This window comes from Microtus pennsylvanicus, chromosome 8, assembly GCF_037038515.1.
Source record: "Microtus pennsylvanicus isolate mMicPen1 chromosome 8, mMicPen1.hap1, whole genome shotgun sequence".
Classification (NCBI taxonomy): Eukaryota; Metazoa; Chordata; class Mammalia; order Rodentia; family Cricetidae; genus Microtus; species Microtus pennsylvanicus.
Window position 1 is genome coordinate 87,290,390 of NC_134586.1, and position 26,738 is coordinate 87,317,127.

The window sequence follows — 26,738 nt, forward strand, 5'->3', positions numbered from 1 at the left end:
CTTTATTCCCCCCATAAGCTTTCAAATTTCAATCACTACCCCACTGAGTCTGGGGAGAAATTGATAAAGCAAATAATACAGGAGACAATCACAAGCGAATTGAATTTGAGCACAATTGAGATGAACTGCAGTGTTTAAAAATAGAATCATTTTAAAAATGAGCTTAAGGGACTCTCTCTCTCTCTCTCTCTCTCTCTCTCTCTCTCTCTTTCCCTCCTTCCCTCCCTCCCTTCCTGCCTCCCTCCCTCTCCCCTAGCTTAAATGTTTGGAACAAAAAAAAAAAGAGAGGAGAAGATTTGAGTTAGGAGGGCAAGTAGATGGGAGGAGTAGAACATGGAAAGGTTATATCCTGACTTAACTAAATGTTTACTTAATTCTTCCTCTAAGCTTTTTCAATTTTTTTGACATTTCTTTAAACTACCCGAGAGGCATTATAAGGAGAAATTGTTAAAATAAAATGATGTCGCCTGTAATCACAGGTGAATTGAATTTTTCCACATGGGCTATGGTGCGTAAAAGTCTTTTTAAAAGTAGTCTCTCTCTCTCTCTCTCTCTCTCTCTCTCTCTCTCTCTCTCTCTCTCTCTCTCTCTCTCTCTCTCTGTGTGTGTGTGTGTGTGTGTGAAATCACTGATGTTTTAAAGAAGAAAAAACAGAATTACAAATATACAGTTTTAAAATGAAAAAGGGAACTTCAAGATTATCTAAGCTGTTTCTCAAATTAGGATGTACCCTCAGGGACTTCAACCAAACATGGAAATGGTATAGCTTCCTTTCCAACGTGGGCTCCATGAAGTCAGACCGTGTCCCCGAGTCTGCAATTCTAGAAGTCATAGCTCAAGACTGGTGTTTGAACCTATATATTTAATGCATCATTCATAGTGTACAGAAGAGAAGAAAACCAAGTCCCTGACAGGAGAATTCACACAGATGTTAACTGACAATACAATGAAGAGGATCCAGTAGTCCTGCCGTGCTGCACTTTTCTAATGTGTCAAAGAAAGAGGAAGAAAAGATTGGATATAACCTAGAGTAATTAGGATTTAAAGATTCCTCAGCAAAGCACAGACATCACCGTGTGACATGATGAGAAGCTTTTAACCAGTGAATGCCAGGACTATGAAATGTTCACATCCTGCAGGCTGATGCTAAAGCCCTCAAACCAACACTACCCTTGTAGAAACTACAGTGCTACAGGCAACTCAGGCATGCTGAGAGCAAGAGAGAGTGGAAGAAATAGTCTCCCCTAGGGAAGAATACACAAAATGCTTATCTGATGCTAAATGATCACAGTTCTGAAAACATAAGTATATGTAGCATACAGACTGAACAAGTTATATTTAATAATATATGTATTATATATGTGTTTCTATACATATGTGTATGTATATGCATATATCCATGTAATGACATGATTAATAATATATGTATTATATATGTGTTCCTATACATATGTGTATGTATATGCATATATCCATGTAATTGCATGATTAATGATATATGTATTATAGATGTTCCTATACATATGTGTATGCATATGCATATATCCATGTAATGACATGATTAATGATATATGTATCATATATATATATGTTCCTATACATATGTGTATGCATATATCCATGTAATTGCATGATTAATGATATATGTATTATAGATGTTCCTATACATATGTGTGTGCATATGCATATATCCATGTAATGACATGATTAATGATATATGTATCATATATATATGTGTGTTCCTATACATATGTGTATGCATATATCCATGTAATGACATGATTAATGACAAGAGAGGACGTGAATTGTCAAGAGATCAAGATGCGGTATATGGGAGGATCTGGACAGAGGGAAGGGAAAGGGGAAATTATGTAATATTATAATCTCAAAAATAAAGTAACTGATAGTAGCAAAAACGAGAAGAAAGTGTGGTACTGTCTCTTAGAGTCTGGTCTTCAAATGATTCTCTCACTGGAGGTTTGGAGAGTGAGTTCTCTAAAGACAGTCACGGTCCTGAGATGAACTTAGGCAGACACTATGAGAACATGTGAGCAGGGCCTCATCCAGAAGGCACTGATGGGCTAAGACAGAAAAAAAAAAAGTAAAGCTAATTCCTGTAACTATCTAGAGAAAAAGCTATGCCAACGTTTCCTGTAAGCAGCTCTTTCTAACTCAGGAAGCTGTTCATGCCAAGAACTGATTCTCAAAATTCAGGCTGACCTTAACAATCATCAGAGTCAGCCTTTCACCAAAGCAGTAACCTTATCCAAACACCCACATCAAATGGAGACCCAGGCAGTTCTAGGAGCTAACTGTTTTTAGGTAACTGATTTTAATATCTGTTGTCTCCTTTTTCATTGCACTGAAAGGAAATTCACCTATTAACATATAAACAAGATTCATCTCTGCTGTTTATAGTATTTGAGAGTTCCTTCCAGGATCCTTATTGTATTTTTCTCCCCCCCCCCTTTCTTTTATACCACATTTAATTATTTGCTCCCTCCCTCCCTCCGTCTCTCTTTCCCTCCCTCTTTCTTTCCTTCCTTCCCTCCCTTCCTTCCTCCTTTTCCAATTCTCTCACCATCCTCCCTCTCCCACTCTCCTTCCTCTCCTACCTTTCCTATATTTTCTTCTTTTCTTTACTTCAAATTAAGCTCATTTTCTATACAACACATTAACTCCTAAAGTATTTTCAGAAAACTATGAACTCACCCTCTTGCCTGACCCTTCTCAAACTCATAGAAGCTTTGTGTTCAAGCCCATGGTCTGGTCCCCGGTATGGCACTCTGCTGCATGCATTGCTGGTACTCCACTCATCACACCTCAGTTGATTGTGGGGTCCTCTCAGCCCCAGAACTATGACTCTATGAAGCCATTATTCCCTCCCTGTATCTGTAATCCTAGCAGAATATTGTGCCCCAAACCAGATATTTAAAAGTGTTTGGCAATTAAATCACAGATTTTACTGTGAATTCCTTCTTCCTTGGGATGAATAGCATAAAGTCTTTGGACCACTAAGCTTTTCAACATAACTGTTTTGTTAACATTTTACCATGGTATCTCTCCGCGATACTCAACCAACTCTGACAGACTAACTTGAAACCAGAAATCCTCCTGTAAGTCCTTCATAAATCTCAGTGTTGCCCTCTTTGGACACAATAGAATTTTTAAAAGATTTTTAGTTCTACTTGTCCACACACGGATGTAGGATCATCTATTAGAGCATGGTTAGCCCCTCAGGTGATATGTTCTTTAAGAAGACTTGCCTTCTCTGTCCTAGCAGTCAGGAGTGAGATGTCACAGACTCCTCCCTGCCCACGCTGGGATGTTAGTACACTTGATCTTCTGATGACCTTGTACATGCAGTCACAGCCACCATGAGTTCATACGTTCAAGGGCCCTGATATGACCAGAAAGTCTTTTTGCTTCTTGTTTCATGATGATCTCTGAGCCTTGACAGGAAGAAGTATAAAACTCAATGTGGATGCTTAAAAGAGAGTGAAAAAGCACCTAGAGTTAGGGAAGAGAGTAGGGGCTATAAGGAAGAAATTGAAGATGTGAGAATGAGGTGTGGGTTTAATCAAAATACATACATGTATGAAATTCTCAATAAGAAATCAGGACCTTTTTAAACAGGGTTTTGATTCACAGTAAGAGAATTGTTTCCCTTGATCTATGTAGCTCAAAATACATTTGACTTTTCAAATACCTATCTTGTGTCTTTGGTTCAGGCTGATTTTGTAATCATTTAATTCTGAGAGTGATTTTCTTGTAACCTACTTGTACCCATGTTTCCCTAATCATGAAAACAATGACTAGATTATCTCAACTACAGACGTAAGCACTTAATATAGCAGAATGATTAAATGTTCAAGTTCAAATCTTGGCTGGCTGAGTTATTAGCTGTACGATTCAAGAATATTGCATCTCTTTTTACAAACTTTTCAGTCTTTTGATCCACAGACAGTCATAATTATAATACATAATTTATAGATTTTCTGAACATAATAAACTAAGAATAATATATTGAAGCATTTTCTTATGCCTCTAACAGATATTAAATACTAAATAAATGCTTATACTTGTTATAGGTCTGAGCCTATTACTTTAGCTTGGCAAGATTATTTGTTTTATCTGTGAACTAGTTTATTAAATTGACCCTCCTAAATTTGCACCAAATAAAAATGCAATTAGTCTCCCTCCAGTGTTTCTAGACATGACATTGATTGAGGAGACAGAAGGAAGAGAGGGTCCCTGACACAACTTATCTTAGACATATCGACTCACGCTTTCTTAAAAATGCATCTGTTCAGTGGTTTATATGAAGGAATCCATAATGTGCCACAAAGCTTCAGGCTCTTCTTCCCTATAAACTTGTTGTCAGTGAGTTAACTACTGTGCTAGGGGGCTTAGATGCAGGTTTGTTTTACCACCAGACATGTGTGTGTCTTTATATACATATAAATACATGTGTATTTGTCTATATATGTATATATGTGCATGTATATGCATACACACACATATATGTGTATGTTGGTGCCAGCGGGCCAGACCAGCTGTCTTCCCATCCATCAATGGGATCTTCAAATGTTCAGATCAAGGGGCCTGCCTACTGCTCTGTAACATCAAGACCAAACTCTAGGCAGGACAGGGTTCACTGTGGTGTCCCTTGAGGACCACATTTTTTACTCTATTTCCAGAACATCTCATGCCAGTTTCTAAACAATTTTACTTTAGCCATTGGTTTTTGAAGACCTGGTGAGCAGCAGAAGGGAAGCTGCCGCATTTCCTATCAGGGCCACCTCCATTCTGTTCCCACTGATGCCGGGAGGTAGTAATGGGAGAGGCTTCTCAGAGCCTCGTGCGAGCCAACCAGACACTGAAGCTGGAAGCCTTCTAAAAACTGTGGCAATCCCCCATTTCTTTGAAATCCATCCATCCAGAATGAATCACAGATCCAAAATATGTAATTTTTGTACACCCTCTGAAAATCTAAATTGCTACTTTTTTGGTCATATTCTAGAGTTTCTTGTCTAGAGATATTTTCCTCTCAATCTGTAATGAACACTGAAACTTAATATACTTCACACACACACACACACACCATATATAATGCATTACTGGAAGTCACTACTTGGCAAATGAACCATAGACCCATTCATGGACCTCACACTGTGCTTTAGGAATGTCTTTCCAAAGCTTTCCACATGTCCTGGAAATGTAACTCATTGCTTTGCTTGTGTGTAAGCCTGTGGGATTGATACCCTTGTCATGCCCAAATAATAGAGGAAACAAATATGGGTGACAAAAATAAAAGGGAAGCATTCCACATTCTCTCACATAGCTGTTTCTATACCCCAAGTCTCCCAGGACACATGATGGAAGTTATAAATACTGAGTTATCTGTGCTGTGTCTCGTCAGATATGAAGCACTTTGCTGCTCTCAGTGTAAAACTACTGAATACCTAACACTTGTCCTAGTCTTTTTGCTTTTGTGAGCTTACTACTATAAAGAGATGAGGGTGTGCTCACACCTGAAATGGTTTGCACCATTATAGAAAACATTCAAGAACTGTGTATCACAAATCATAAGTGCTGGAGACCTTACGAGAAGACACAGCCGAGTATCACAGGAGTGACCAGGGAAGGCTTTTTGGAATAGGTGACCCTTTCCATCACTGTACAAAGACAGGAAAGATTGTATGTTTAAAAAAATGACATTTCTAGTATTTTTCCAATCATTAAACTACGCTACTGCTGGCACACATCCTGTGGCTTCTATTTAATTCAAAGCCAAACGTTAATCACAGACCCTGGTATGGCTACAAAGAGCGGCCTCTTCCTTCCCTGGAGCATCCCAGGGTGTAGAGCCTGGCAGAGGTCAGCAGGGAAAGAGGGTGAAGATTGATTAATTCTGTAGAGCAGTTTTATGAAAAGTGTCTTTCCTAAAATGCAGACATGATTCTACATATTAAGAAAGTGTACTTTGAAGACAGAAATGTAGTTTTCATTTATGTTGGAGTTTTGTGATTCTTAGATCCACTCATACCAGTTTTTTTTTAAAAAAAAAGAAGAAGAAAAGAAAAAGTAGTTAATCGTATGTTAAAATTATCTCTCAAGTAGTGGAAGCTGGGATTACAGAATTGAAAGAATAAGTTAGAAATTCAATTGAATTGGTGGACTTTAAACATTTTTTTCTTCCTTCCTTCCTTCCTTCCTTCCTTCCTTCCTTCCTTCCTTCCTTCCTTCCTTTTTTCTAGCTTGTCTTCCTTCTTTTAATTTACTCAAGCCACTGTGCCTTCTGGACACCAAATAAAATAAAAGTAGTCAGAATGGAAAAAATAAATAATATTGCCACAATGTTTATGGACATCAATGATTATAAGGTGAGATAGTTGTCATCCAAAGTTTTCTAGTCACCAAATATTGGATAAAGCTGGTCCCATGCCATGTAACAACTATTGCATTTCAGTATACATGAGACATGAAAGAAGGCAGAAACTGTTGGGTAGAGCTTAGATTTGTGAAAGCTTGGTGTTCAGAAATCAGTTTTTACACAAGCATGATTCCAGCAAAAACTGAAGAAAGCAAACTAAAGCGATCTAAAAAATGGTTTCTCTCTGAGGCATTGGGCATATGAAGGAATCAGGGTATCTGCTGTACAGTAAGGAATATAAGGATTTTAAAATCAGCCCAGTCATTACAACTTGACTTGATGAAGATGTATGCAAGGCGTCCAAGCTCACTCATTACAGAACAGAGGCAAGATCATACAAGATATCCAGCACACATTTCCTTTTCTAAAGCCATGCAAGCGTCAGTGGCCCAGGTTCACATTTAGGTGTGACACTCAGATCCAGAGACCAACGGAAGTCACCAAGTTTTTACAACTGCCCAAAGGTAAAGACTATGGCCCCATGCCTGCCAGCATTTTGCCACAGGTGACACCCATAGAGAGGACCTGTGTGAGGAGTCTAGAGAGCTTCCAGACACAAGTTCTGTGTTTAGGAAAACCTAGTATAGGTCTTCAAATACTTTGTGCTACTCAAGGAGAAGACAATTCAGTTCTGCAGTGTTGGCAGATTTTCTTATCCTTTAACAAGTGCAAAAAGTGCAAAAACAATGAAACCAAATATTGTTGATTTTTCTCAGAGTGGTAGACAAGTAGTAACTAATAATAAATACTAAAGACAAATCTAATTTCATTTTCTAACCTTCCATTGAAGATAATAACTTCCTTTCTTCCTTATGTTGCTGAGATTATAATTACTCTGATTTATTACTACTTCAACACCCCAAACAAGTGAAAGGTAAAGACAGGGTGCGAAATTGAGATGCAGACTGTTAAAAAGTTCTGAGGTGAGACATGTATGTGGGAAATATGTTGCAGAGTGCATTCACAAGCATTAATGCAGAAGAAGCTTCCTGAAGGGGACATCCTGGTTGAGCATAAAAGTCACTATACTAGAGAATTCACAAATGAACAACATTGTCTCCTGAATGTAATAGACGAACAGAGGATTTTTGTTTTAATGTGTGTATATGTATATGCCTGTTTGTGGGTTTGTGCACATGAGCACGATGCCTGTAGTGGTCAGAAGAAGGTGTTATATCCCTGGGAGCTGAAGTTATAGAACAATATGCGTGATGTGGATGTTAGGAGCTGAACTCACATCTACCAGGGATTCTCAACTGCTAAACCACCTCTTCAGCCCTGGTAATGTGATGTTTGATTGACATAGAAATCTTGATTTTGATGTGCAGAGAGATGTTTCAGTATGTAGAGGCATTTGTCACCAATCCTGAGGACCTGAACTCCATCCCAGGAATCTACATGGTGTAACAAGAGAAACAACTCCAGCTATTTTGTCCTTCAACTCCACATGTATGTCTTGCCATATCCCTGAATATGTGCAATGCACTCAATAGATGTAATAAAAAATTGACTTAGGTGAAACCATCAGGTACTATAGAAGTAAAATATATGTATTAGCTTAGACAATAATGAGAAAGACCCTGATCATAGAAGAATGGTAAAAAAGAGGGGGGGAGAGTTACTATGTCCTTCCATCAATTCATATCAACAAATATGTAATAAAATAGAGGGTATAGTTTGTTAGAGAAAACAGTGGAGTAGGGTGGTCGAAGACAACAAGAAATTTATGGGAACACATCTCTTTCACCTCAAAAACACACTACTGAATATGCATTACCATTATATGCAGCTTTATGGTCCCTTCACTTATTTTGTCCTTGATCCATATGCATACTAAATTGCTCACTCATTATTCAGGAAATAGTTCACTGTGGACTAAAACCAATAGGCTGACATAGCTGCCATTCCAGATCTGTACCTTAGCTGTGATGAGAAATCAACCAAAGGCTGTGGCATGTGCCAGACTCTGAGCCACGTTAAATAAACCAGGAGGGATGATTCCTTGTATATCTGAAGCCTTAGGGGAACCCAAAGATGAATCATCTGCTAATGTCTTGTTATGATAGAGCTCTTAGAGGCAGAGAAGAACTGAAAGCCCTCCCTCTGGCTTGGTATTTGTCATGATTAATAAGGCTGCAGCTAGCATGTCTCCTCCAGAGTAGGTCTTGGGGATCTGGCACAGCAAGGGATCAATAAATATTTGTTGATTGATGAACAAAATTAAAACAAATGAACAAAAAAGTGCCACTGAGTCTCTTTCTTGAATTTAACAACCCGGAAAGGGAAGAGCATAGAGCAATATATTACTTATCTAAAGATAGAAATTCAAAGCAATATCCAATTTTCTTCCTTAATAACTGAAACAATAGACATTCACAGAAATCATTAACTATCCCAGCCCATCTTTGCACCCAAGATCTCACTTCATATTAATGTAACGATATCATACCAATTTGAAAAATACTGTCAATGGTGATCAGCCCGCAAGTTGTCTGTTATACTTTCATGACATACTCGTGCTCTCTGAATGCAGATGCTATGACTATTAGAATTTAGAATAAAGTTCAGTTAAGTTTTGAAGGAAACCTGCAGACCTTTACAATGTTTGCTAGTGGTTTGTCTAAGGAAATGCTGCCACTTACAGTCTCATCTGAGTGGCAAGTGGAACAGAAAAGACAATTTACCTTAAGGACCTTACCCTACCATTTCACATAAAATAAGACCTATGAATTCCCTACTTACCCCTTCAACTGGTGATATCCTTGAAAGATCTCCTGAATAAACTGGAAGAATGGAGACCTTGGTAGAGTGTTGAAGGGGAGGGGAGAGGCAGGGAGGGGAGCAGAGAAAAGTATAGAGCTCAATAAAAAAAATCAATAAAAAAAGAAAAGAAAGTTTGAATTCATAATTATTGAAACATGCAGTTCTGGTAGGCACAATAGAGATTAGAATCATTTATAGACTAGATTATGTTGTCATTGCTAACAAATAATAGGAATATAAAAGTATTTTAAAATAAAAGTATCAAGATAAAGGGCAACCTATGGAAGAGTCCATTTAGGAATGAGTCAAAAGAAAGTCAAAAACAAACACACAGAAAAACTGGGATACTTCAAGCAGCGTGAGTAGCAGAGTTTTTGATCCAACCTATTTCACCAAAATGGTATGACTGCCAAAAAAAAAAAATTCTTAGAAAAATTAACAAGATTACTTTTCAGATCTACCGAGGTGGTAGACCAGCTGTCTCACATACCAGTAATGAATTTAATTCAATTCAGTAGAATGGGTGGAGAATGGTAGCCTGTCTTTAAGTGCTAGTCAAAAACATGTGATAGTCTAGTAAATATTATAAGGAGCATAATATTTAACTGGGTAAAGAAGATTGGGAGTTACTGGAAACAAGATTCAGGTATTCTACATTGATCTGGTAGAGAAAGAAATGGACATTTGCAAAGTTCTAAAAGACCAAGCAGAGTTCAGTGGGTAGATTTGCATGATGTAAATTCTTCACTCCACAACGGGGACACTTTGTGACCATTTGTATAGACTTTGTCAATCCCTAATGATGACATTCAAGCCAAACAGGGCTTGAATCAAGACCAAACACATCCAAAGAGGGCATAGTATCAGATAGACTTACTGTGAAGGTTTCACCACCGCAGTAGCTATTCCCATGCCATTAAACAAATTTCTCACTTCTCATTGAAGGTCACAAAAAATGGGGTAGGTCTTTGCATGCAACTTTTTATCCCTTGGTCATCTTCTTATTCTCTAAAACTGCGGCTCTCATCACAGAGTGCAGTAGTATACTGTCTTCTTGTGCTTTCTTATTCCCTGGAGAAATGTGTTCCAGTTTGGGTAATTACATTCTGCCAGACTAAATTATCCTCACAGTTTACATTGAGTAAGGCATTTTTCTTTAATATCTATCCTAAATTGTTGCATAGCGTTTCTGTGTACCAGTAAATATTACATCCATGCCACAGTAATAGTTAGATGCTTGGAAACAGCCCGCCCTATTTAGAGGAGAAGAGGAAGGACTGAAACTAATTAAAACTTACTTCGATTATTCATATTCTTCTGCATGTTTGGCCCTTTCGGCTGTATTTATGGAAAATGGCATCACATAACCTGTTCTTACTTTTCTGCCTTTTTTCAAATCTGTTCAGCTTCCATGTCTCCCAGTGTTGACTCAGAGGACACTCTGAAAATAGGCTTGCAACTAGTGAGGAGCAATGAGTTGAAAAGTCTGGGGTTATTCCTGTACCCTTCATCACAGAGGTACATTTTAACCACCACTCTACAAATTCTATTGTGACCATAGCTGCTCTAGTCAGAAGCTATATCCCTTTTATGTAGATTTTTTTTGCCTGTCTGCCTCCTTATTAAGAGTATTTATTCGACTTCCATTGCTGACCTTGGCAGTTTATTGCAAATATTATTTCTCTTGTTTGCTCACTCTCTCACTTTCCCTCCCATGCATGTAATCCCTTTCCTCCCCTGACCCCATTTCTTAACAGTCTCAAGACTACAGGGTTTTGCTCCTCTGCTTTGTTTTCCACTCATGGTTTTGCATTCCCTAAAGGCACACTGGGACATCCAGAAGTGTGTTTGGAGACTGTCAGTATCAGAGAAGTATCTGCACATGCTGACTCTCCCAATGGTAGGTGACAGCTAATTAGTTTTCTGCTCTGAGGTCCTAGAGATCAGGAACTGAGTCCCCTTGTCCTCTGCTTCAAAGATTAACATTAGCCTAAACTAAGTGAGTGTCTGGAAAATGCTGTTGGCACCGATATAGAAATGAATTCTATCATTAAGATCTGGTCTTCAATATCTTAAAGCCCTTCATCTTAGGCATTATTCCAGAGTCTGGGAGGTCTTCTCTCTGATTTCCAAGCCCTTTTCACATTCCTTTTAGATTTGAATCTTTCTCCACTGTCTTGTATTGTAGTCTAGATGCTCATGTGTTTAATCATAGATTCACTCTTCCATTTGGATGGAAGAAGACTATGGACTTGGAACTAAAATACATTTAGAATACAGAGAGCTAAGTCATATTCAAGAAAATGGAATCTAGAGAAGAATAAAAATGATAATAAAAAAATATACAAAGAAATTGCTTAATTTCTGTGATGAAAAAAATCAGTGTGACAGAGGGAAAAAAATATCGTAATAATCAGCTGGAACCAGCAGGTATCTCTACATCATCTTATCTGTTAAGATAAGGGAGGACACATCAAACTTCTGGTCTTTATTATTTCTCTCAGTTCATCCACAGTGAAATAGAGCAAAGCAAAGAGCCATGGGATATGAATCATGTGATTGTGATTATTGCTTAGACCTTGCCATGGACTTCATGCTGATCTTAGAAAAGCCTCTTTCTCTAAAGACCTCAGATTCTGTAGAAGTGTAAAGAATAGGATGACATAGACTTCCCTATGGTCCTTCAGTCTCTGACATTTTATCCTTTTGGGGGCAGATGCCTTTACTTACAGTGAACAGCAGGCATGTATGACTGTACTGCTATTTAGGGGTAAAGTTGCTTAATTGGGCAACGAACACCACATACATTTTTCTTCAACTGAACTTTAGATAATTTTTGCTGAAGAGTTTACTGTTTCCTCCATACAATTTCCTTATCTATTTTAAAACTGATTCACAAATGGTTGCAAGAATTTGGGGGCTTTACGCTGGCTGTTTTGCAATTCCGACAAGTGATTAGAACACTCCTAGCACATACACTTAATCAAAACAAGCCCAATTAAGCTCACTACTCCACATTCCACCTCATTAGCTTTCTGTTCCTAAAATATAACAGATGTCATTGCTGCAGGCCCGGAGGTACAGACACATTTTTCAGCTAAGCACTTACAATGCAACCTAAGTTAGAGGAAGATTTAATTATTACTTTCATTGTCGAGGCTTCCTGTGGAAGCTCATTTTTCATTTAATAGCAATCTCTTTCTACCTAGTTGCCCACTGCCACCAAAATAATGTGTCTCTTTCTCCTAAAATAGTGAGTTCATAAAAAGTATCATTCCAACCCTCTCTTCCTTCATCTAGCAAATTGATTTGACTCCTCTTAGACTCAGCCAACCTAACATGTCTTGTTAGATGTATGAGAAAAGGAGTGGACTGGATGTTGTGGTTTCCTCACCATTTTTGTGATATTTAGGTTTTGTTCCTGGATATTCAGAGAGGTTTGTTGTTTCCTGAATGCCCTAAGGACAATAATGTATGATAATCCTTTGTATTAGTCAGGGTTCTCTAGAGTAATAGAACTTAAAAAATGTATCCCTCTCTCTCTCTCTCTCTCTCTATATATATATATATATATATATATATATATATATATATATATATATATATATATGTGTGTGTGTGTGTGTGTGTGTTGTATATACATATACATGTACACATATGTGTCTGTGTGTGAGAGAGAGAGAGAGAAAGAGAGGGAGAGTGTGTGTTATATGAGAATCATTTACAGGCTGTGATCCAGCTAATTCAATACTGGCTGTCTATGAATGGATGTCCAAGAACCTAGTAGTTCTTTAGTCCATGAGGCTAGATGTCTCAGCTGATCTTCAGTATATTCCAGAATCCCTAAATAAGCTCTAAAGGTAGTGAAAGAATGAATGTGCTGGAAAGGACTAGAGCAAGCAGGCAAAAATCAAAAGCTTCCTTCTTCCATATTCTTATTATAGGCTTCCAGCAAAAGGAGTGGCCTAAATTAGAGGTGTTACTTCCCACTTGAAAGATCGGGATTAGAAATGAATCTTCACACTTGGAATGATTTAGTTAAGCAAAGATCCCTCACAGGTGTGCCCAGACATTTGAGGGTTTAGTTCATTCTAGATATAGTCAAGTTGACAAGCAAGAATATCTATGAAGCCCTTGGTTCACTCTGCCTTCCTTCCCTGTTTTGTGTTTTCATGATTTTGATATCAACTTGCCTAAGCCTTGTCTCTCATACGTTTTCCTCCTCTTCTTCCTCCTCCTCCTCTTTCTTTGGATTCCCAGGTCTGAACCCAGACTGGCTCACACTATGTCCCTTCTTTTTTTTTTTAGAAGAAGAAATGGAAATAGATGAAAAACACTGAAACCAAACTCATGTCTGAATGCCATAGAAACAAACATACATTTGCAAAAGGAAACATTGACAATAGACCCTGGTAAGTGAAATGGCCAACAACCATTGGTCCAAAAACCAAATATCTGTAAGTTTCAGTGTTATCCATCACTCACTGAGTCAAACAAGTTCTCTTCTCAATGTAATTATTCACTCACTAGACTTCCCATGCCTGTTGCTATTATTGTTGTGGAAATGCCATTATTAGAGTTCTAGAAAAGTAGTAAATAGTTTTACTTGTCATATATGTATGCAAGCACTCACCTCTGCCTTCTCAAAAGCCTAGAGGGAGAACCAAGTCAGAAGATTCAGGGTAAATTTGACAATGTATCAGTTTTGGCACTGGGTTTTGTTCTTGTCTTTTTTTTTTTTGTTGCTAGTTTTGTATTTCTGGATAGAAAATTCTATAAAGAGACTGCAGCACTTTGCTTCTGAGACATTAGGGAACTAGAAAGAATTTCAACAAAGGTGCATGCCACAGTGCGTCTTTAATTCCCTTTAAGTTACATACTGTAACTACAGTTTCTGATCTCCAAAGTCACAATCACCGTGTAAAGACGTGCTGTTCCTAGAAGAAATGTCTTCCACAACTGGGCACAATTTCCAAGACACTTTTTATTTATTCTGAGTAACGACAATGGAGTTTGCATATAGTCGTGCAGGTTGATCAACCTGAAAGTTCAATGTCAGTGGACTCTGCTCCAGTCACGATGTGCTTAGAGCTTCTTCCATTTCTGCAGTAGCATGCCACAGAAAAATGAACAGGGAAGACTGAATTCGAATCAGGGCATCATTGTTTTTAAGTCCCTTGAAAGTAGGACAATAGCCTTGTTCATCCCCTATGTCCCGGTCCTAGAATAGTGCTGAACATAGAGCAGGCACTTAATAAATGTGTATTACACCAATTCACAGGTAATTCTCTTAAAAATTCAGACTGACAAAATTCTGCTAGCCTAAAGGCTCTGACAAAGAGGACGAGCTGGTAAACTATAGCTTTCATGTCACGTCTGCTCCTGCTCAGTTTTGGATGATCTGTGAGCTAAGGATGAATTTTAGAGCTTTAAAAGATTGAAAATGAAATTCAAAGAAAAATAAAATTTAGTAGTGCTTCAAATATTTTTTTTAAAAAATCAAATTTTAGTACACTTTATTAGAACATGTGGTATTTAAAGGGGGATGTTGCTTAGTGAATTCTTAAGCAAGCTCTTATTAGAAACAATGGTCTCCGGAAGGCGGTCTCCCCTGATCTTTCAAGGTATCACCTCCCACCTTGTCCAGGCCTCCTCCATATGCCACACCCAACCCACCAAAGCCTGCTTCCTTCCTCACTTTACTCTATTCTAAATGCCTTCCCTGAGCTCTTTCTTTCTTGAGGCGAGAATATAGACTTTGCCTTCTTTGAATTCAGATCTCCTAGAACTCTACCTGGAAAGCTGGAGAATGAAGAAAACAACACAGGCACAAACAAACTTTGATATTCAAAGTCATTCCTGACACCGTATTGGCAAAGCCAAGCCTGACTCCAGGGAGAGGGTAGGAGCAATCTTTAATCACAGGACGCCTCGGCAAACAGCTGCTGTTGGAATACAGAGAAATACTTTGTTCTCCTTAGTAGGTTAAATATGCCTCTTCACAAATGTGCTAACCTCCCCCCTTTGCTTAGCAAATCCTCTTTTCATGAGCTGTTCAAAGATAAACTTTATCCCCAGGTTGGATTATCATAACCTCCAAATCTGTGTGCCTATATTAAGCTTTCTCCCTTCTTAAAGGGAAATTACACTTCAGCCCAAATCAACTTACTTTCTCTTCCCTTTTATAGACCAACATTTTGAACGAGTCCTTTATAATCTCCCATTGAAAACTGAGGTCAGTGCCAATGCTTTCTTGTACTGCCCAGATGTCAGAGGTGTCTTTCTCCCCATAACCTGACAATGTTAGTTTTCTTCAAATTCCCATGAATGTTCCTTCTAACACCATGTGTTCTCAAATGAGCTTGTGCACTTTCCTAACAGGTATGGGCTTATCGTACATAGTATTTACCCCTGAACTTATCAGTCAGATTCAGAACTAGAATTGCGCATTGTCTGTGAGATAGTCACTTGAAAGTTACTTTAACACCCATAGACTCTCAAATTGTAACATGTAAAATGTACTCAGGTACCTAGAAGGCAGTACAAGGCAAGTGTGAGGACAATCCCCAGGAGACAAATAAAAATACAAGCGGGTGTAGTGGTCATCTGCAATTACAGCCATCAGAGGCAGAAATGGGAACCCCTGAAGTCAGCTGGCTAGAGCACACAAATGAACAAGTTCTAGGTTTAGCAAGAGACTGTTTTAGTAAATAAAATGAAAAGTGATTGAAAAAGACAACCAAAGCCAATCTTCAACACAGACACAAACATGGACACACACACACATGCATGCACACAAACACACATAGGAGCTTATGTGCACTGACACATGCACCTACATCATACCAACACATATGCAGATGCACATATACCACATGTCTACCACACATACATACACACACATGTGCAAGCAAGAAAGTTCAAATTAAAAGATAATAATAAAATGAAATGCAGGCCTTCTATCCCAGCCCCCAAGTCCCTCATATTTGATTTCCTACCTAAAAGAACCCCATCATCATATACCAGTCTTAAGCTATTAATAGTCACCCACAAACTTAATCACTAATGACTATTGCTTGCAAATGCTAAATGCTTCCTGATGATCTTGACATGCAATAATCCTACCTGGCTCTGTCTTGCTTCTCAAGACAATAATCTCATCAGAAACAATTTCTTGGGGCTGGAGAGATGGCTCAGTGGTTAAGAGCATTGCCTGCTCGTCCAAAGGTCCTGAGTTCAATTCCCAGCAATCACATGGTGGCTCACAACCATCTGTAATGAGGTCTGGTGCCCTCTTCTGGCATGCAGACATACACACAGACAGAATATTGTATGCATAATAAATAAAAAAAGAAACAATTTCTGAATCAGTCTCCTGCTATTCATTTTCACTCTTCATATGCATCCATCTTATGCTTCGTTCATTCTAAAGCAGTGTATTTGACCAAAAAAACATACATACTTAAAAATATTTTAGGATACATCCAAATTCTTTAATCTATTTCAAAAGAATGATGTGGATCTTGCAGATTCATTTCCTCATCGAGGGAAATGCCTCTCCTCGTTCTTCCCACATACTTTCTCCATGCATAAGAAAAAATTTTCTTTCAATATTTTGATGTCTCTAGATTCCAAGTTTTTCGATGGGGTCTTTTATGGTACCAGAACATTCCTTTTCCATCCAAACACTATTTACTCACTCCTAGGCAGCTTCTGCTTATTAGTCGTGTACCAGCTTTGATAATTCCTTTGTTTTGGAAAGTGTCTGTTGTTGCCCCTCTTGCTATCAGCAGTTCTTGGTTAAGGATCTTACTGTTTCCCCTCCAGGATTCTGTCTCCTCTCTCTGCATGCGTGGCACTATGTTTCATCCTCTTGTTCCTCCCCTAAATTGCATGTAAGTGGACAGGTGTAATTCTACCCTTCAGGAAGTTTAAACAAGATGATCACGAATCCAAGGCCAGCCTAGGCAATGTAGCAAAACCCTCTGTAATAATACAAGGGTTTGAGATGTAGTTCAGGGGTATAGTACTTGCCTAGCATGTGTCTGATCTTTATACTGAAGCAAATAACTGATAATAATAATGAAACTGAAATATAAATCGAATGTAATTTTATAGTTCAAGAAATTAAAACATGCATTTTAAGCATTTGCTATAGTCTTGGTTTGCTTTAACTTTCAGTGTGATATTAAAAAGATTATCTAGAAAAAGAATCTCTATTGAAGAATTGCCTAGATCAGACTGGCCTTTAGGCATGTCTGTGTGGGGTTGTCTCTGTTGTTAAGTGATATATAGGCACCCAGGCAACTTTGGATGGCAACATCCCCTATTCAGGCTGTCCTGAGCTATATGAGAAAGCTAGCTGAGCATAACCTGCCACAGAACAAGGCACATTCTACATGATTCCTGCTTTACGTCTTTGGCTGTGAAATGTGTTTCTATGTCAGAGGTAATGCTGTGTGGACAAATACAGGGGCCTTGTTCTTCTCCTCCTCCTCCATCCTCTTCCTCTTCCTCCTCTTATTGTTCTGGAAGTTCCTGCCTGGAGTTTCCTCAATGATAGACTATAACCTTGAATTATAAGCCAAATAAACTCTCATCCCCCCAGATTTGCTCTTGGTCAGGGTAATCGTTACAAACCAGAAATGAAAGTAGAACAGGTATAGATCCACTAACCTTACTAACAGTTAGCACATACTTAGTAATCAACAAAAACAGAAAACAAACTTTTAAAATAAGATGAAATCTTGTCTGTAGTTTAAATGAAACTAGACAAAGGAATCTTGTCTTCCATATTCCTCAAAATGATTAGCAAGGGCTGAAAAGTGTGTTTCAACAGAGAAGAATTCAACACAGAGGCAGTACATACACTAGCCAGAGGAAGAGTACAAGTTCTATATGAGTAAATGATACCACAGCTTAACAAATAAGTAATCTCATTGGTAAACCTACATCTATGGAAGTGACATGAAAAAACTCAAAGGTATGGTCTATAGGTGGCTTTTATTTTTAACTACCACATTGCTCTTGTCATTTATTCTGTTATGCTTCTGATTAGTTTGGTGGGTCAAAACACGTTTGGCCACATTTAGTAAATTGTGGATGAAATCTTATATGTTGCCAAATTATCCTCCTTTGAGTGGTGATAGGAGATGTTCATAGGTGTTAAAATGTGTAACTCTGCATCAAAATAGAGGCCCGCTATGAGTTCTTTATTTATCCAGGCAGTTGCCTCCCTTTCCCATCCTCTTTCCTTTTGTGAATCCCACCTTGAAGTGTGGTGATATCATCTATTTCCTTTGAATTCGCATGCGTGTCAGTCATATGTTCATCCATCCCTAGCAAATCTCCAGAAAATTGGAAAAGAGGTTTTTAAAGAGATATGAATCACTGTAGGTTTGGCACTCCCTCCATCCATTTCCGTTGATTTGCTATTAGCATCTGTGATGAGGCTTCAGGGTGGCTGCCAAACCTTGAATGTCACCGAGATGAGATTTAGCTGGTGGGGCCGAGGCCAGGCTTATTACTGTTCGGGTTGAGCTTCATGACTGTCCTCTCTTGTTAGCGTGCCTCCATTTGAGCACAAAAAGCTGGGATTGCTTCGCAAAAATCTATCTTAATTAATCATAAATAGTGCCTGATGGGAAGATTGCTGCTTTCATCTTAGTTAAAGAAAACACAATCACTAAATTCTGTTTCTTGCTCCAGGTTTTCGCAGCATTGTGCAGGTTGCCTCCTTACATATCTGCGATGCTATAGGTCTAATCGCATCACTATGTTACTGATAGCCTCATTAGACTGCGCCATCAAGAGCTGTCCCCAGCCCTTTCTCCACCAGCGGAGCCAAGTCCCAATGAGTTAAATGGGGACACAGGAATGGCAAAACAATTCCACTCCTTCCCAGCAGCTAATTAAGAAGGAGGGTGAAGCACCGTGCTAAAGACTTCAGCAATTTTGCCTTGCAGCTCTTCAAGGGTGACCTTGTAACGAATGGTGAAAATACAGAAGAGAGTCACTGTTGCGTGGTAAATGATCGTCAGGAAAGTTCAAACGCTACCGAATGGGCGGCTAAGTATGCTAGCGTGTGCCTGCTTTGTTCTCTGCCCCCTTTGAACTTATGAAATTTCCTCTCTGTACAAATATAGAAAGCAAATAATGAAGAACTTAAGGCTCTACTTAAATGAACAATACATAATCAGCCTATTGCACCGGTAACATAAATGCTACGAAGCTGGGCCCAAGAGCAGCGGTTTGCCACGGGGCACCCAGGCAATGTAATAGGCCCATGCATCTGCATAATGACTGGTGTAATTGCCTCCTCTCTTGCCAGCCTCCACTTATAGAGCTAAAAAATATCTAAAAACTCCATTCCCCATTTTCTTTTTCCAGCTTCAAGGGAAGCACTCTGGTTCATCGCTGAGCAGCTGAGTATAGGAGAGATTGTGGGGACCACCTCTTCGCCTTCTCCCTCGCCGTCATTGTCTGCAGAAAGGAGAGGTTACAGAACTTCAGACCAGGGGGACAAAAACCCCACAAGGGCATGTTGCCAAGCATAATGACTAAAGGACCCTGATTTCCTAGTAGCACCCTCAATCAGCTATGTAATTGCCCAGAATCAAACCCCTCAGTGCAGCCAACACCTTCTTCCTGGTTAAGTAACTGTCGGGCAGGTTTTCAGTTCTACCAGAATCTAAGCATTTTTATCCAATAATAAAAAAGGCTTATGATTACTTCCTGACCTTTTCTTAGGAATAATATACCTCTTCTACCTACCACGGTTCCTGAATATTTACCTGTGCCTGCACAGGATACGGATGTGGGTGATCGAGCAGAATTCACCTCCTCTTTTGAGAAAGCCAACAAGATCTTAGCATTTAGGACTTGATCATTTCCCAAATTCATATGTAACCATTTAGATCAACTAGAACTCAAACAGGAAAATTAAAATGTATATGTTTACAGAGAAGATTTAATATAAGGAATTCAACACGGCAGTCCACTGTCCACCAGAAGAATACAATTTCCATGCAAGGAGAGAAGGGATGGTTGATTTCTAAACACCTACACAGTTAACTGCTGCTCCTTAAAAACCGCTTAGTAAAGGATCTGATGACCTTTGGTGTTCTCGGGCATCTCTGTTCAAGGTAATAGACAAGTGTCACATGTCCCAGAGGATGACTTTCGGAGACAAGTTTGCATGTCTAATCAAGGAATTGGCAATGTATCCAGCAACTCAAGCTCCACAGCTTTCTTGTCATTTAGGAGGGATTTCATTTGCCATTGTTCACTGCTAACCTAAATCAGCAGGCCATTATTTATGGTGGGGGGAGAATCAAACCCCTTCAGATGTAAGTAATGGAGAGGGAAGGGCAGTACCTTTGAGGGCTCAGGTCACAGAGATATGATGGAAGGCTGAAGGTTGAATGGAACAAAGTCTCCTGTATTATCTCAAAAGTTAGCATACCCTTTCAGCAAGCCAAAGACATAATCAAGATTATATTATACTGTCTAAAATAAATGCTAGAAATTTGGTCATTATCACGTATGCAAAAACAGGAAAAAGGCAGTAGTAATAAGAACAAGAAAGTGAGAAAGGTTAACAAATATTAAGAAACAAAATCTTAGACTTGGTGAGTCACCTCATGCTGTCAATATTAAAATGGGACCATCAAAGAATCTGCCAATGTGCAACTACGATTCTCCGTCAAAGCTGCCAAGACAAGAGGCGAAGTGACGACCAGACAATGAGCACAAATCCATCTCCATCACCCACACAGACGTCTACAACAGGTGACTTGAGAGACTATCTAATTTGCATATGCCAATAAAAGATTCCTAAGTAAATATGTAGAACATCAAAAAGTCAGCAGGGCCAGAGAGGATTCACATGTCTGCAATTCAAGTTGAAGAATGAGAAGGAAATAGCACTTTATTCTAATCTCCAATTTCAACCTCAGCACTACTTTTACGCTCCTGAGTGTAGGGAGAGAGTAAAGACTTGAGTGAGTATGTATTGTTTGGTATGGCCTCAGCTACATCAAGAATCCAAATGCTTTCGCATCATGCAAGTAGCAAAGCCTTACCCAGGTGGGGCTCAGAGCCTTCATAAGGCAGTGGTTCTCATCGTGTGGGTTGCTGCCTCTTTGGTGTCCACATATCAGATATCCTGCATATTAGAAATTTATATTATCATTCATAACAGTAGCAAAATTACAGTTATGAAATAGAAACAAAAAATTTGAGTTTGGAGAAGAAGGTCGTCACAGCATGAGGAACTGTATTAAAGGGCAGCAACATTAAGAAGATTGAGAGGCCGCTTTGCAGACGCCGCTGTCCCCTCTCACCGCTTGCTGCAGCCATGGTCAACCTCACCGTGTTCTTCGACATCGCGGCCGATGGAGAGCCCTTGGGCCGCGTCTTCTTCGAGCTGTTTGCAGACAAAGTTCCAAAAACAGCAGAAAACTTTTGTGCTCTGAGCACTGGAGAGAAAGATTTGGATATAAGGGTTCTTCCTTTCACAGGATTATTCCAAGATTCATGTGCCAGGGTGGTGACTTCACACGCCATAATGGCACTGGCAGCAAATCCATCTACGGAGAAAAATTTGAGGATGAGAACTTCATCCTGAAGCATACAGGTCCTGGCACCTTGTCCATGGCAAATGCTGGACCAAACACAAACGGTCCCCAGTTTTTTATCTGCACCACCAAGACTGAGTGGCTGGATGGCAAACATGTGGTCTTTGGGAAGGTAAAAGAAGGCATGAACATTGTGGAAGCCATGGAGCCTTTAGGGTCCAGGAATGGCAAGACCAGCAAGAAGATCACCATTTCCGACTGTGGACAACTCTAAATTCTTTTGACTTGCGGGCTTTTTACCCACCAGACCATTCCTTCTGTAGCTCAGGAGAGCACCCCAGCCCCATCTGCTCGCAGTACCCTGTAATCTTTGCTCTCACTGAAGTTCTTTGGGTTCCATATTTTCCTCATTCCCCTTCAAGTCTAGCTGGATTGCAGAGTTAAGTTTATGATTATGAATAAAAACTAAGTAAGAACTGTAAAAAAAAAAAAAAGAAGATTGAGAACCACAGTCCTAAGGGATCCTAGTATAAATGATAACTGTGTGCTGACAATATCCTCCCCAGCTTTCTCCCCTGGGATGTTTATGGACTGAAGACTGCTTCCCTGCAGAGACTGCTTCTAGTGAGATTACTTAACCTGCTTCCTTGATTCCGCTGCATGCACTAGCCCCACCTCCCTGTTAACTATCTTTAATACATATGCTAAACTTCCAGAGCGATGCAGCTTCTCCATCACAGAGGCTAGTCCGCAACCCCTAGCTTTTCTGTCCATGCATATGTGTGCCTGCCTATTTTTCTGGCCCTCATTACTCCAATCAGGTCTATCTCTGAAGTCCCACCTAGAAAAGACATACCCGAGGCCAGTGATCCTAGCAACTCCATTATCGATTTTATGTGACAAGTCCCCATTCTATGAAGGAACTTTGGATTCAATATGTCTTTTGTCCCTAACAGCTAATACCTTTAAGTGGTCTAACTGTGGAAAAGAAACAAGAAAGGGAATGGGCTTGATAGGTTAAATATGTTAGAATCAGAAGTAAAACTCGCAAGAACTGGGGATGGATATAAACTCTGTTCAAAATTACAGAAATCTACCTAGTATTACATTGTTCAGAAGTCTTCATATATTTCAAGTTGACCACAATATATTTGAACTTATTATGGATCAGGATATGCCTGTTTGGGTAACATCCTTTGAAAGTAGTTGGTTGAGAGGTTGGATTTATATAGAACAACTTTAGGTTATAAATTCTCTTCTTTCTAATTTCAAATCATGGTGAGATATAAAACACAAGCAAAATGTAACAGCCAGTGATTCTTATCCATTAACCAAAACTTCCTATTTAAGGTTATATAAAGATTATGCAAAGTTCAGAGTCTAATTAATAATAGAAGAGAAAAATCATTAAGAGAATAATGAGGACTGGCCATTATCATTCAGTTCACTTAAGTGTAGACTGCTCATCCTTCAAGAGTTGAGGGGAGGGGAATATACTATGGGCTTGAAGAACAGGAAACCTGAACTGAGTTAGTGTAATCTGAGTGAAGCCTTAATCAATACTATTTGATTCAATGGAAGAAGTTGTTTCAGGTGAGAGAAACAAAGCAAGAAATGGCAGGCAAAGGGGACCGAGGTGAGGAATACCTTTAACTACAGTGAATAAGCAATTCTTTCCCTCTTGATTTTCCTGTGTTGTTTGAACAACTATCTCTGTACTGGTTGAATGGTGATGAATGCCTCAGGAAAAGAAATGAGACATACAAATGAGTGACAGTAGATTTTTTTTCCAAAAGAAATAATCAGGAATTGAAACCATAAAAGAAAGAATTAAATTGTGAGGACTATAAAATAGATTCAAATTTACAATCACAAACTGATATATGCAAAAAAGTATAACTTATTTTTCTATAGCCAAATATAATTTCTATCATTAAGCTCCCATTTCTGTCTGGTAGTCAGAAACTGATATCAAGCTGCATTCAGGTAAATTTCATCCCATTTAAGCACTTCTCAGTCAATTCGGGTTTACAGCATAGCTGCATTCAGATTTTTAAAATCACTCTCAAATTTTATTCTCTCTTTTTTCCATATATTGGTTCAAATCTACAAAATTTAAATAACTGCCGTTGCAGAAGCAGTAATGGAAAAAGAATGTCTAAGTTATAGACATTTTATATCTGCCTCCTGTCTTGGCTTTCTATGAGATATACCTGTCCATACATGTCTTCAGGTCATAGCCCCGTACTTCCATGGAACTATCATCTAGTCAAGGGTTTTGGTTTCTTGTCAAAGTGTCAGAAGTCTGGCCTTTGTCTTCAGTTGGAAGCACAACCAGGTAACCTGATTCCTTCCTTATTCAAGTCTTTGCATCATGAGCATTTGAAATGTTAACTTACTCTCTTAGCCCATCCTAAGGACCACTTTGGGTGGCCAATAGACACTCATGTGACCACCGACAAGTCTTTGAGTGACTGTTCTCTACAATTCCTGATTCATTGCATCCCAAAGACACATCACCTCCCTCCAGGATTCTAGGTTGAATGTCAAAGCTAGGGACTTGCTACTTCCACAATGCTGTCCATCCCATGCTTACCCCAATATTTCCAAAAAGGTTATCTTGCAAATTGAGTTAGGAAGCTAACAGACACCCTTTAATCTCCTCGTCCTTGATCAAGAGACTTGGTTTTTGTTTGTCTGTTTTGACTGTTTTGTTTTCTTCTAAAACATGAGTTCTGGAGATTGAATTTAGGTTTTCATGCTTGTATCACAAGCACTTGACCAAGTGAGTCATCTTCCCAATCAGGTAAGAAGACAAGAAAAGGAAATGGATCTACCACATCTCTTTTGATTTCCAATTTTTGTTTCTTAGGCAAGTCGGGCCACATATTCTCCAGCTTCTGGCTGGCTCTTCCTCTCAGAAGTCAGGCCATGAGCCTCCTGTGACCTCTTCCTTTCTGGACACAGAAATGATAAACAACCCTGCTATGGTCTTGTATCCTCCTTCCCCTGCTTATAGCTGCAAGTCCAGCTTATTGTTACCCAATCTAAGACAACATTAAATTATAACTCCCCATTAATTATAATTCTGCCTAGTAGCTCCTAGGAGATGGGCTAGGTCACATATGTGGAATCCCCCTATGCCCGCAAACTTATAAGGAATTCCTTTTGTTTCTCAAAGAGAAAGGTAATAGTGAGTACCTTTCTGCAGGCACTGCCGAAGTATGCCAGTAAGCAAATGTGCCACATGCAACAGAGTTAGTGCAAGGGGTTTATTGGGGGAGGTGGTGAAAGAGTGAAAGGTTGTGTCAGAGTGGGAACTTGAGAGTAACAGACAGACAAGAGGAAGGGGAAGAGGCAAGATAGGAAAGAAGAGACACAGAGAAACAAAGGGCAAGAGTGACGGGAGACAAGAGAGGAGGCAAAGAGAGGCCAAGAGAGTGAGCTGTGCCTTGTGGGCACTTTTAAAGGGTGCTTATGTCATATAGTTGATGATGGACAGGCACCTGGTGACAGGTGATGATGGCACTGCTTTGGTGGCAGAGGAACAGGCTGTTGCTGCAGTAGTAGAAGCTAACAGGAAGTTCTTTCTTCTCAAGACTCACATCATGCTATCGAGGGTAGCTACGAATGACTGACTGCCTGTGATCACGGTGCCACAGCTTTCCAAATGCCTTTTGGAAGGTTTAATCATCTCAACTTCCTTTCAACAACATTTAAATTTTTTTAAAAAGGAAAACAATCTTTTTTTTTCTTTATACATACCAATCCAAGTTCCCACTCCCTCCCCTCCTCCTATTCCCTCCACATACCCTCCTACCCCCATCCCCATCTACTCCTCAGAGAGGGTAAGGCACATTGCTTTGGGAAAGATCCAAGGCCTTCCCTATTATGTATAGGCTGAGCAAAGTACCTATCCAAAGAGAATAGGTTTCCAAAAAACCGGTACATGCAATAGGGATAACCCCTGCTGCCACTGCCAGTGGCTCCTTAGTCTGCCCCAACCATGCAAGTGTCAACCACATTCAGAGGGACTAGTTTGGTCCTATGCTTGTTCCTTCCCAGTCTGGCTAGAGCTGGTGAGCTCCCAGTAGCTCAGGTAGATTGTTTCAGTGGGTGACCCCATCATGGTCTTGACCTCTTTGCTCATATTCTTACTCCTTCCATTCTTCAGATGGACTTTGGAAGCTTAGTTTAGTGCTCCAATTCAACAACATTTTTAATGTACAAAGCATGAGTGCTTTGCTTGCATGTATGTCTGTGTACTGTGTGTGTGCCTAGACTTTCAGAGGGCTACAAGTGTGTGTTGAATCCCCTAGAACTGGAGTTATACATGGTTGTGAGCTTCCATGTGGATCCTGGAAATTGATCCTAGGTTCTTGGAAAACCATCCCAATATTTTCATAAGTTATAGCATAACAAAATCTAAAAATTACTTTTGAACATAAACTCTAAGGTTATAGAACATTTACTGATGCCTCTCTGGACAATTCAAAACTTCGAAGGGTTGTTATCAGTAACTAAACTTGAAGTAGGAGGCAGGGCATATAAAGCAATTATTAAAATTAAAATTCACAAATCAGGGTACCTCAGCCAGGACTTTTGATGTCAAGGAGAAAAGCAAGAAAACTTAAATCTTAAGTCAAGGCTCCAGCAAGCCTGAACTGTAATTTCTATTATTCTGTGTGCACTCACTTATACATGTATTCATTGAAAAAATATTTCTTTGGGGATGGGACAACAGGATATTCCTCCCAGGGCAAGGGCCTAGAGAGCTGGGAACCTAGAGGCTTACCTTTCCAGGGGCAGAAAACTTAAATCTAAATGGATCAAAGACCTCAACATAAATCCAGCCCCACTAAACCTCATTGAAGAGAAAGTAGGAAGTAGCCTTGAATGCATGGGCACAGGACACCAGTTCCTAAATATAACACCAGTAGCACAGAAACTGAGAGCAACAA

The 26,738-nt window shown here is 39.3% G+C and overlaps 1 pseudogene; it reads left to right on the forward strand.

The window, feature by feature from the left end:
• The first annotated feature begins 21,527 nt into the window (after nucleotides 1–21,527).
• On the forward strand, nucleotides 21,528–22,274 carry LOC142855616 (peptidyl-prolyl cis-trans isomerase A pseudogene; annotated as a pseudogene).
• Nucleotides 22,275–26,738: the final 4,464 nt, after the last annotated feature.